Source organism: Neolamprologus brichardi, chromosome 23 (assembly GCF_056152115.1).
Source record: "Neolamprologus brichardi isolate AB-2024 chromosome 23, ASM5615211v1, whole genome shotgun sequence".
NCBI classification, from domain to species: domain Eukaryota; kingdom Metazoa; phylum Chordata; class Actinopteri; order Cichliformes; family Cichlidae; genus Neolamprologus; species Neolamprologus brichardi.
Window position 1 is genome coordinate 18,188,723 of NC_142125.1, and position 13,020 is coordinate 18,201,742.

Here is a 13,020-nt window from a genome sequence, read left to right on the forward strand (position 1 = left end):
GGTGTAGATCTATTAGTCTCTTAGTTTATGTTTTTGTTTTTGGCTGTTGATACTGGAGTGCAAAATTACTGATGGAAGATGGACAAGAAAAGGTCAAAGCCATTGGGTCCTCAGTTTAGAAAAAAAGAGAAAAGAAGAGGAGAAACAAGCAAAAGATTACTGCGTTACTTAAAATAAATGTTTAACCCTCCGGGTATAATTGGCCATTTTTGACTACTTTTGATTTGACCTCTACAGTTTACCTTTAAAAACTATACTGTAGAAGTTTTGCAAACAACAAAGTTTTTTGCAGCCATTTACCTTTTATCCTTTTTTAAATAACCACTTCAAACTATTTACATAACCATGGGCTGTTCTGCATTCAATAAGATGCCACACAAATTATTTGTGCCACTCCAAAAAAACTTTTTGTCCACTATAAAGGAGAACATCACAGCCTGATACCTGCAAGTCTGACAGCAGCAGGTGTATCACTCCTTTTTCTACCAGCAGTCACCTCATTGTTCTGACACACAACACAAAACTATCCACAACACTACACACTAACTACACAAGACAACAAATCTCTTACATCTCAAAACTCGCTCTCTCTCTTTTTCTGCTGTCGCTCTCTCTCTCTCTCTCTCTCTCTCTCTCTCTCGCCATCACTCCTAAAACTTCCCCCTCCTCCTAAACAACCAAATGTCATGTTGCCATATCATTTTTTGATTGGTCAACATTGTGCATTTTTCCACCAACACGAAAGATCTGTTTTTTGTTTTGCTTAGATACAACTGCAGGTGGTACTAAACAAACACAAGAAAACTGAACAGTGACTCCAACCCTCAGCAGAGATGTTCCCAGGATATTTAAAATAGGCAGGAGAGGACCAGCAATAACTCAGGGGCTTCACAGGAAAATCAGAAACTTCACTGAGAAATTAAAAATAATAAAAATTAAAAACAAACACAAACACAAACCAGCTGTTTTTGTTTTTATTCATCGAATTATGATCATTTCAACTGGCACACCTCCCGCTTTTCAAAGCTTTAACTGAAGCTAACAAAATACACTTTGGTTCAACAGTAAAATTCTATCTTTAGTTTGATGTTTAAAACTGTTTTTTAAAATATAAAAGTCAAGTGGACCAAACCCCTGTAAGCCATTAGGCAAAGGAAAGTGGGGTAGTGGACTGTTTGAAATCAATCAATGGAAGAACTTTCACTGCATATTATGTAGCATCCTAAAGTTATATTTACAATGTGCACTGAGCAGGGAAACACAGGTTTTATCTAGAAAGGATATGCAGGGCCATATATCAGAAAGTGATACGGGTGAATCTGTTTTTAACTCTTCTGCTTCAGTCTGCTAAAAACAGAACACTGGATCACATTAGGTGCAGGGTTTCAAACCACTCCTTTAAATTCAGAGCACTCTTGTTTGTCATCTAGTTTCTCGTCTGAAATATTGTTTACTTTTGTTGCTTGTGGGGTTTATTACCTTTGATTTTAATCAAGTGTTTAAAAAAAAGTTTCACTCTTCTGTAGATGGTTCTCCATGTTTTTGGCTTCTCTTCTGATCACCTCATCAAATTTCAGTTAGGCTTAAGGCTTTAATATTTTTTTTTGTCATTTTCACTCCTCTGTTATTTTCTTTTAATTTGTTTTTATTGATCATGATTATTCTTATTTATTGTATTTATAAGTTTATGTCTCTCTGTTCATTTTGTGATACATATGGAATAGAAAGTGCCTTATGGATAACAGATATTTGAGAGTCCTGTGCTGGATTTTTTTTTTAAGAATTGTAATAATTATTGTACTATGTTTATATATATATATATATATATATATATATATATATATATAAACATAGTACAATAATTATATATATATATATATATATATATATATATATATATATATATTTGTATATATACTTACATTAGATCTAAAGTGTTTATATTTAGGTTGCAGTGGCTTTTATTTGTTGTTGTTGTTTTGTTTTGTTTTTTTCATTCACAGCAATAACAGAAAAAATACCGGGAAATAAAATTGCCTCATGAAGAAACACTTTTTTCCACATCGGTTACTTTCACATGAAAATGGCACAAACGACACGGTTTGGTTTTATTTTGGAATCTCCTACCGGAACCGAAATTTGTTAATTGAGTGAAATTTGACAGTGGAGCGCGAGCGCGGCGGAGAAAGACGTAGAGAAAGAGAAAAAAAGGGAAGAGAGGGAGTCCGTGTTCGCGTGGAGGAAAACAGAAAAGAGAGCGCCGGGTGGAGAGGAGGAGGAGGAGGTGGAGGACGAGCGGGATAAACCCAGCAGACGCACGGACGACGGGACGGCAAAGAAAGAAAAGAAAGGTGGAATAACCCGCGAGCTGCGCGCGAGGCACCCAGAGGGATATTTATCTCCTTTTTTTTGTTTGTTTGTTTTTTGTTTTGGGGCTCAAAGTGTTTGGATCTGATCCGCTGCTGCTGTCGCTCCCAGCCGGGACTCCGCGGAGGGACACACAAACACACACACACATACGCACTCAGGGCTCAGTCCGGTACCGGACGGCACGTGTGCAGGACGGTGGGTGCGTGCCCAGGTGTGCGCGGTTGTCTGTGTGTTTGTGAGTGTGTGTGTGTGTGCGTGTCTGCTGTTCGGGGTTAAATTTGGCGTTTTTCCAGCGGAGTTCTGCGCAGCACGGGACACCTTGTTTGTGACCTGTGCGTGCGCGTGCGCACACGACGCGCTCGTGCTCTTTGTAATGACTTTGGAGCGTTTTTTTTAATCTTCTTTTATTTTTAATTTAATTCTGGGAGGAAACCGAACCCCGCTGAGTGTTTGACAGCGTGTCCATGAGCGTGCACGTGCGCGCACACGACCCCGTCCTGCGCCCGCACGCGGCGGATCGATGAGGAGGATGGATTTGTGGATTTATTTACCTTGATGGGATTTTTTTTTTCGTTTTAATCTCACCTGCTTCGAGCGGATGGATGTTCAGTCGGAAGTAAGAAAAACTGGATTTTACAGCTCAGGAGAAGAACACGGTAAGTTTTAGAGTTATTTTTGAAATAAAACAGAGCTAAGTTTACATTTAAACTCTTCTGTTAATCCTCTAATGTTCCACTGATGATTAACATGTCTGTATATAACTTTGCACCAATAATCAGACACTGACGTCTTCATATTACCCTGCTTTTAATTCACTTTAAAACACTCAAATATTCCTCAGACTGAAGAAAATATTCTTTACATTGCTGATATAATTTTTTCCTGCAGTTTGAGAATTTTCCTGCTCATCTCCAACATTTTTTTATGACTTTTATTGCACTTTTTGTCACATTCACAAGCGCAGAGAGCGCTATCTCCTGACCTAGTGTGTTTGTGTTTTATTTCAGGACAGCTTTTAGAGTTTTCTAAATGTAAGAATTTGCTGCTTTTCTTGTGACCTTGTTATAACTTGTTATAACCTTTTCAGAGCGTTCCACATTAAAGTTTCTCATGAAATCACTTGTGTGCTACCATCATTGCAGATGTGTGCCGTCCATGTTTTTGTGTCATATAACAATGCTGTTCATTTAGTTGCCTCTCATTGGTGTAGTTTCCTTGTTACTTTTGTTCAGTAAACCTATGCTGCAGGTATGTCGTAACTACCTTCGCCCTAACCTGACATGCACCTCCCCAGAAATGTAGATACACATTGCGCGGAGACAGTTGCCTGCCGTTGTTTCCTTGTACTCTTCCAGCTACTTCTTCTTCTGCTGTCATTTTTCAAATTGAGTGGAAGAGAATGGATCAACTAGAAGAGTGAAAGTTCACGACCAGCCTAGTGTTTTAGCACCTAAATTGCAGAGCAGCACTTGCTCACCACCGCAACTATAAATGCTCGCAATAGCAAGGTTGTTGGCCATGTGGGAAGGATACACCTGGGCTCTATGCAGAAGTAAAAGTCGTACATAATGGGGAAATTATGGTTCAGCGTTGGAAGCTCGTTGACAGCCTGAGTGCAGACACAAACTGGCAGTCTACTGGCCAAAAGCTTCTGCTGTCAGGTGGGGTCAGCATCAAAAATATGATGCCACAGGTCTGTGGACGACTCTTGCTTGTGCATCAGCCAGCGACAGAGAACTACAGTGTGTTCTCTGTGTTAAAAACAATGAAATCCGTGCGTTCTCGTCCTACATTCTTTTGATATTTGATGGGGTTTTTGGGGGGTTTTGTTGGCAGTTCTTCTGTTCTTAGTGAACTCTGGTGTCGCCTCCCTTCCTTGTTCTGGACCACTTCAGCATTCGCACGACCTGCAGCATCATCCATGTCGAGCAGTTTTGATTTTGGTAAGAGTGCACAGGAGCACAACACGGGAATACTCGAGTGCGGCTGTTTCACACTTTAGTTCTGGCGCAGCTGCTGATCACTACGGCAAAGCTTGCAATTACATCTGACGCACTCCTCATCTTGAATCCCAGGTATGTACCTCTGAAGTCATACCTTTGGTTTGTCCTCTGTATGGCATTGAGTCTCATCAGGAGCCTTTCAAACGTGGAGAGTCTGCAAAGCGGCTTTTGTACTGGAATTTAACTAGGTTATCTGATGCTGCTACTCTCTGTAAATAAAAAGTAGACCTTTCACTGTTTTAAGCGACATGGAGTGGAGCGCATGCACATATTGTGACAAACAATTTTTATCCCAGGTAAAAATAACACCTTTGCTGCACAAAGCAAAAGAGGGCGAACACAGGACCAGCACAAAGAATCCAGTCAATTTCCAGAATAAAAGAACATATGTGCACTGCTTATGAAGCGTTCTTGGTATAATTGATGGACAGAATGAAACCTCATCCACACCCAGTCTACTTCCTGGGTTACTCATGCCAGCCACCAGGCTTAAGCAGGGGTTAGACTCAGTTGAAGACCTGCATGTGGACACCTGCAGACACCACAGAACATTCTTTGAGGTCCTGACGGACACGCGCAGAAGGTGGGCTTTCGATAAAGAGACTCTGAGAACGAGTTTATACTCTAAAAAAATCGTACACACAAGGTCTGCAAAGAACCTTTTGCTCATAGCTGGACTGGCCATCGGGCATACCGGGTATTTGCTTGGGGGGCCAATGGTGATTTTTTGTTTTTGTGGGCCGATGTTTTTTTTGGTTTTTTACGTAACGGTATAAACAGTGAAAGGCGGTGGATTGGCCAGATGCTGGCAGATGTGTAAAAATAACTCAATTGCTTCGTGGTGGCTATGCCAGAGCTTCCACAGATTCAGTAACATTAGCAAGTGGCTGGTCTCCACCACTTGTAAAGGTGGGAAACTTGAGGCAGGAGGAGAAGAGACCCGAGGCGGCCGCTGGCCGAGTATCAGGTGAACTGAACTTCAGGTGAGAAGTTATGACCTGCAGTCTATCTGGGTCAGATATAAACCAAGTTTAGGTGGAGTTTATTTTCGTTGTGCTGACTTTTTACAGTCAGTTACAAAAACTCGTACTGCGTACTAGCTAGCATGACGAAGTTTCTGGGCGGGTGCTTTATTTTATTCATAGGGTTAGTTATTAGAGAACGGAATCGTCTCGTATTCAGAGAAAATATTACGCGTTTCGTATTGAGGTGAAAAGGAACGCGAATTTGTCCCGGACTTCAGCTAGAAAAAAAAAAAAGACACAAAGTTGGAGTTATTCTGCGTCTTTACGCTGCACAGCTGCCTCTTCTTCTCTCATCCTCTCCCCCTCCCTCTCCTGTTGCTACTTCAATCATGAAACTGATCAATGATCAGCTGATCAGCTTTTCTGTCGCAAGTCCCGTCTCTCCTGTTTGTTTATCGCCCACTTTGCGCCAGAAAGAGAAAACCAGCGGATGTCACGCTAAACAACAGCAGCACTTAAGCTTGATAAGCTGTTGTTAGAATTTAATTAATATTACTTTCTAGTATCAGCTGGTGTTTGCTGGAGCCACAGCTGTAAAGCTACTGGTCATAATATCGGTTTGGATATGTAGTGAGAGGGAAACATGAAACCAGGAGATGTCCTTACTGAATCATCAGAGCTGAACAGGTGATGGAGAAACAGGTTTACCTTTTACCTTCAACAGGACATGAATGAGTTGAAGGGAAGTTATGAACTGTTTCTGAGAGACAAATAACACCAGGATCCTTTTTCTAAGTAGCTGACAGCTAGTAACTGTGCAGGGGCGGGTCTAGCAAAGTTTTGCCAGGGGACCAGGTAGGGCATTAACGGGGAGAGGGGGGCACAAAGAAATACTTTTCTTTCTTATTCTAATTTAAAATGTCTAGCTTTTATTAAACAATTATCTGAATCTTACAACCAATGTTTTCATTTGTTGTAAAATGTATAGAAATCCATTATTGTACATAGTAATGTTTTTTAGGGTCCCATCATAATTTCTTCAGAAGAAAGTGCTGTATATGAAGCCAGTATTTTCCCACATTTTCTAGATACCGTACCAGTACTGTGTGTAAGTTTTATTCTTTCTCACCTGTCTTTCTGTCTCCTTTCACTTTTTAAAGGTTGCCATGTTAGAAAAGATATTTGCCCTGCCATTGATGTGGTAAATAAATAGTTTACGAAAATATCACTAAATCTGTCATTTATTATTTTTAATATCCAGTAATGATCATGTCTTCTCTGTCTTAATTTCAGGTTTCCACCATGTGTTATAGATGGTTTAGGAGGTTAACCCAAAGACCAAGCAGTCTTTGGGTTTCGGCTAAGTACTGTTTAGAATATCAGAATAGGAAAGATGGTGTAGGTTTAAGTTTATTGGATTAATACATAAATACCAGCAAGACAGTGTTCATCACTGTCACAACAGCGTTTGTTTTCATTCAAAGGCTTTATGGTTTTTCCTATAATACCTGGTGGGCCAGTCTCTAGTCAAAATGCCCAGTCCAGCCCTGCTTGTGCTCCCTACTTTATGGTGGAATTAAAGTGACTTGGACACAAGACTTACTGACATGGAGTCTATAACACCCATGTATTTCTGGATGTACAGCAGGATGCTCTGGAGTTCATCTCAAGCACTCAACATCATGAAAGACAGAGCCTTGTGTGTGTGTGTGTGTGTGTGTGTGTGTGTGTGTGTGTGTTAATGTTGCTGTACAGAGCAGGAAGTTGTACACAGAAAGAGTACAGAAAATCTGATGAAACTTAAAATTAAAAGACCCCATGCAGACTAATTGCTCCTTCTGAAAGGCTCTTGGTGTAATTTGAAGGCATACGAAAAATAAAACAAGTTGATGGAACAGTTCCCGAGGTGATGCACGCTTAGAGAGTACCTAAGTGTGCATCAGTGGGTTATTTTTAGTGTGGTTATTTTGACCTGTGGAAACAGTAGTGCACTTCCCCACAGAGCAGGTTAATGAGACAACCAAGTTATGAGAGTGCATTGTCTAATGATTTGTTTGGAGATGTTTCTTTTAGATGATTTTTCTATTTTTGTTTTGCTAATTTAAAAGTACGACTTCTGGTCAGTTTGAAAGCATAAACCTGAAAAGCACCATTAAAGCAGGCAATAGCAGTTTGAGTTGGGCCTACCCTGATTTGAGTCTCTCTTGTAGTAAACACCAGCAAAGATGTCTTTAGAGTGCTCTGTCCAGTTGATTGGTGCTGAAGATTGAAATAGCAATGTTAGAAATGGACCATTTGAAGTGTGTTTTTGAATGTGGATCATTTAATAGCTAAATTTTGTTTATACGGAGATGTTTAACCAAGGCATTTTTTGTTCTATAATTTGCTGGGTTGGTCCTTTTGAAAACCAAAATAATTCCATGATTGCGATTGAGGGGAATGGGGTTAATTTCTGATTCCTGATCAAATCTTCAGCTCATATGTTTTTCACAGAATCAAACTGGGTGGACAGGCTCAATTTTTGCCAGTTATAATACCAATACCTCAGCCTTGGTTATTTACTGACACAAAGTATTGGCCAATAGTAGTCTTAAATTAAATTTACCTGACCTCGGTATTTGCCACAAGATTAGACTGGATTAATGTGAGTGGTTTAAAAGAAGCACCATCGTTTGATGGAGTATGTCAACTTGCTTGTCCACAGTCTATGATTAAGTCAAAACATTTCCAAACATGCAGCACAGTGCAAAATGATTGAGACACATCTCATGACTTTATATTTTGCTTCCAAGCAACCAGACCTAGCAGCTGTAAGTTCTTCAGGCTTTCTGAAGCTCTTTCTTTGGACATTGGCTGCTTTTTCACTCATTTTCAGGCTGCGGGTTGTAACTGACCATTTTCAGAGGAAAGTCTTGTTTTATTGTTGTTGTTGCTGTTGTTGTTAAGGCACTTAATGAAAAAACAAGATTGAAATGCCACTGGTGTTGGGGATCTGAGTGACAACACCACTGGCATTTCTGAGCATTACTGTGATCTGAAACCCACTGCAAGGCAGTAAAATCATACCTGGGTAGAAAAAGCACACAAGGGAAAACAATCAGTCATGGATTGGCCTCCCCAGAGCCCAGACCTAAACGTTGTTGAAGCAGTGTGGGATCATCTTGATAGAGAACAGAACCAAAGGCAGCCAGCATCCAAAGAAGAGGTTTGGTCTGGCTTTGTTCTCCTTCAAGAAGCCAGGAGAACAATTCCTGAAAACTGCTTAAAGAAATGACAAGAAGGCTAACCTAAAATAGTTAAGGCTGTGTTGAAGAATAAAGGTGGTCATACCAAATATTGATTTTAAGCTTGTTAAAATTGTTCAAGAACTGTTTTTGCCTTATGGAATGTATTTCCATGTATGTTTGCAGGTATTTCAACAAATCACTGCACCTATTTCCAATTTTTCAAGCAAAATATAAAGAAATGAGGGGTGGCTAGAGATTTTTGTACAGTATTGTAGAAAGAAAATGATGGTGTATCAGTATTTAAAAAAACAAGCAAACCTTTAATAAGCCCCCTATGTTCGGGGGCTCTCAGCTTGCTAGTTTTGTCCAGTTTAACCCCAAAGAGAACAAACACCCAAGCCACCTTCAGAGATATATTTGGAATCACCATTTATTGGATGGTGGGTCGCCAGTTGGAAAATTTGTCCAGTTACCCACAAATAAATTCACTGGGTTACATTAGCTACAGTATCTTTGCTAGTTGTCAGGTCATCATAAGGTAAACTAGCAATACGTTAACTATCATCAGATGTGGCTATTTAGATTGAACAAACCGTGATGTTAAGCCTGCACCAGATTTCTTTGGCAGCGATTTGGCTTTGAGAACAATAAACCCATAATCCCGTGTTTCTTTCCAACACCAGTAAGATATGTCGTATTATTTGCTTTGGAGACCCCTAGTGGTAGAAATCACATGCTGTTTATTATTGAAAGAGTCAGCGCTTCTTTATATCTCTGTCTGATTTTCTTCAGTGTCACATTCTCAGAATATTTCTCTCAGCCCAGTGAATTATCTCTTGTTGTGTTCCTGCAATGACTCACGCTCTGAGTTTGCTGCGACACTTCAGTACTTCTTCCTAAATCATGTAAAACCCACAAGGTTCCCAGAGTGTAAAAATACCGCTTATGTAATGTATCCAACCGTCTGTACTCGGATTACAGCCATAATTGCTGTGAGAGAGTTTTTCAAAGTTTAAACTCATCTGAAAATTTATTTTAGTCATTTTTATTTGTGTTTCGTTCATTAACTGATTATCTTTGTGGTTTTGATTTCTATAGTTTTATTTTTCAGGCCTTGTCTGGTAGAGCTGTGCAATCAGCTAAATTTAATTCTGTAATTCTGTCTTCATTTGCTTATTAAAATAAGCCGGTTGAGATTATTCTGCCACATTCTGTTTTGCAATAATGTATTACACACATTAGGGAAAATGTAAAGGAAGAGAATGTGAAACTCAGCTTCTCTCCCCCATTGTGAGCTTTAGGTCAGCTCACAATTATTTATGTATTTCTTTGTTTAGTTAGTCGATCCAGCTTAATTATAATTAAAGATCGAGGAAATTTACTAAATTACAAAAGACAAGGCTTATTCTTTTTTAAAAAAACAAGTCTTAAAGTAACTGTGATTGCAGTATTGACCAAAATAACTGTCATGATTTTTTTTTTTTATTGTTACCATAATGGAGCATCACTATCTGAAGTCACATACACCAGTAATCAGTTTTAAAAACAATTAGGGAACCTTAATTGAAGTCACATATTTTGCTGAATCTCCCAAAGATTTTCCTGGGCTTTCAGCTGTTTTTTTTTCTGGTCCTAATATTTCCAGACCTCTCACTGTGTTTCTGAAAAAGAAGAAAGAAATCCAGTTTTGGGGGCAGACTCATTCTCTTTGCAGCTACTCATTTAAATCTTGGGCAAAGTAGATTTTTGGCTACTTCTACACTAATCCAGATAAATTTGAAAGCAGTGTTTTTGTCTAAAAACGCTCCGTGTCCACACTATCGTTTTCAATCGTTTTCATGCACACTGAAAACGTTTACGTTGCAGTACTGTGGATGCGTGAAACGTAAGACGATTCGACCTGCGTCATTTCCGTCTGTCATTTATTTATTTTCCAGCTCTTTGAAATGTCATGGCAAGATGGGAAAAACACCGAGTTTTTTTAAATGGACCAACAATGAGGTGGAGTTGTTGCTGCGAGTAACACAAAAGTACAAAGTTGCTGAACAACAGCTCTGAGTAAACATTCCGTCGTCTTTGAAGAAAAGCTATCTGGATCATGTACAAACTGTTATTAATTTTTAATAGGGCTGTCAAAATTGAGACCAAACAAAACAACTGCTGTACAATCCCATTGCCATCTTAGTTGAATTGGTCACATGACTGCATCATATGACTAAAATGCGACATCGTCTTCGAAAGCCTCCGTTTTCGCTGTCCACACTGCGATGCAAAAACTACATTTTCAAATGTATTCACTTTGGAGAGCGTTTTAAAAAAGCTCAGTTTTCCTTGACCAAACCGGCATCGCAGTGTGGACGGAAGGCCAAAACAGAGAGAAAAAGATGTGTTTTCAAACAAAAACGTATTAGTTTGGACATGGCCTTCATTTGATCCCATGTGGCCTTCTGTTATGCAGTAGCCATGCCTTTTTCCACTCTCTCTTCTGTATTTCTTGCAATCCTTAGGTCAAAAAAAGATCTTTTATACTGCTTTGCACCAGGCATCGAAATCTAAAAAGATGAATGTGATCTTTAGATCCTGGTAGAATCAATGAATGAAAATCAATCCTTATGTTTAGCTATCGCCTTCAGTTTGAGGTTAAAACAGGAGGGTTTTATGATGATTTTAGTACTTTTTAAAGGGACTTTATTTCCTCCTTTCTCATTACAAGAGAGATTTCCCAGCGATCAGCAGGGCAGTCCAGATAAATCCAGGTTAAATAAACAGCGTTTTCCCTGCAGGGGTCATTAAAGTTTCATCTCAGTCTCTCGTCTCGTAAAATTAAAACAAAGCTGAGCGGAAAGCACGAAGGTAATGAACGCGTCCAGAAAATTGCAGCTCAGATTGGCCTCGGTGGCCAGCAGCACAGCTGGATCATCAGGAGTTTGAGAGAGGAGCTCCACGTGCAGCTGGCTGCAAACCCAGCAATCTGGAGCTGACGTTCGCAACTGTAACATCTACATCTGTGAGGGAATGAGAGGAGGGAGAGATTTTAGAGATGTTTCCAAACATATGGGTAACTGAAGGCAGCTAAAAGAGGAAAGATACACTCACGTCATAACTAAAAATGTCTGAGTAGTTTAAGTTAATCCGAGCAACAATTTAAATGTGCTTAGTTTGAAAAAGTAACTTATAAAGGAAGAAGAGGAATAAGGGACGAAGCCACTCTGAAAAAGTCGTACATAAATGTCAAATATGCATTTTGTTGTCATATGCTGCATTTTCTCGAGACTTTCTTTAAAAAATAGCTCCAATTTGGCTTAAAATATTACATAATATTTCTAAGAAGGGCTTGCAGTTTCCATTATCTTTGAGATTTTGACATCTAAGAGAAAATTATGTGGCTGAGAAATGCAAAGTAATTTTGGTGTTCGTCAGATTTTCTCACAAAAGCAAACAGGGCTCTTGAAGATTCCAGGTATAACATCTTAGTCTGAGAATCAGCTAGAATAGCTAATTCACAACAACATAAAAGCCTTGATTTTCTTGTACTCTGCAAGGCTCGCAAAATTTCAAAATCTCTGGTAGCCCTTCGGGCAGGCATTCTTCAGTTTTTGGTAGCCCAAAATTAATTTAAGTAGCCCGAATAAAAAAGAAAGCATTTTTTTTCATGTTTTGTTTCCATTACAATATTATACATTAAAGTATAATATTGTAATGGAAACAAAAATTAATCAAAAAAATTGTTAAAATAAAAATTACAACAACTGTATAAAAATTACAATCATCAACTCAAATACTTGGTTCAAATTGAACAGAAATTTCTATGAACTTGTAAGAACTGTGTAGAACATGAATCAGTCTGTGTCAGATACTGAATCTGAAATTTCCACTGAAGTCACGGGTAAGAGGCAAGTAGAACCAAGATCTAGGCCATTTGCTTTTTGAAGTTTGCAAAGACTGCTAAATTTTGCCAAAGGTAGTTCACTCTTTGCAACATAGCACGCTGTTCTAAACAGATTTTTCAGGTTTATTTTTAGTATGTTTTTTGCAATTGCTGTTTGTTCTGGGAAAGATACTGCAGACTGGGCAATAATGCATTTCTTGCATTTCTCATGGGTTCTGACGGGGTCTTTCTTAAAATTACTGGTCCCAGTAACAAAGGCGCTTGTCGACTCAGAAATCAAATGAAACTCACAACACACCTGGCAGAACATCATGTTATTTAGCTCGTCATATTCCAGCCACAGAAATTATTTTGTCCATGAAACCAAAAAAGCTGTGCTTTCTTTTTGCCTCATAGTCTGATTTAACTTTTCCGTTTTGTGGTAGGCTTTTCTTTGGCTGCCCCTTCTTCACCCTGACCTGTCTTATTTGGCTCAGCAGAACTAAAATACCAGCGCAAATCCTGCTGCTTTTACACACGTACTTACATAATGGTCAGCGATTCTTTGCGCACTCAACCTCTCACAT

The 13,020-nt window shown here is 39.2% G+C and overlaps 1 protein-coding gene across 2 annotated transcripts in view; it reads left to right on the forward strand.

Annotated features, from left to right (window-relative positions):
- The first annotated feature begins 2,267 nt into the window (after nt 1-2,267).
- LOC102787390 (BCL-6 corepressor-like) overlaps nt 2,268-13,020 on the forward strand; it is a 68,051-nt gene continuing 57,298 nt past the window's right edge. For both annotated transcript variants that reach the window (XM_087836060.1, XM_006800348.3), the window contains exon 1: nt 2,268-3,026. The gene's annotated coding sequence lies outside the window, so the exon portion shown is untranslated. The remainder of the gene's footprint in view (nt 3,027-13,020) is intronic.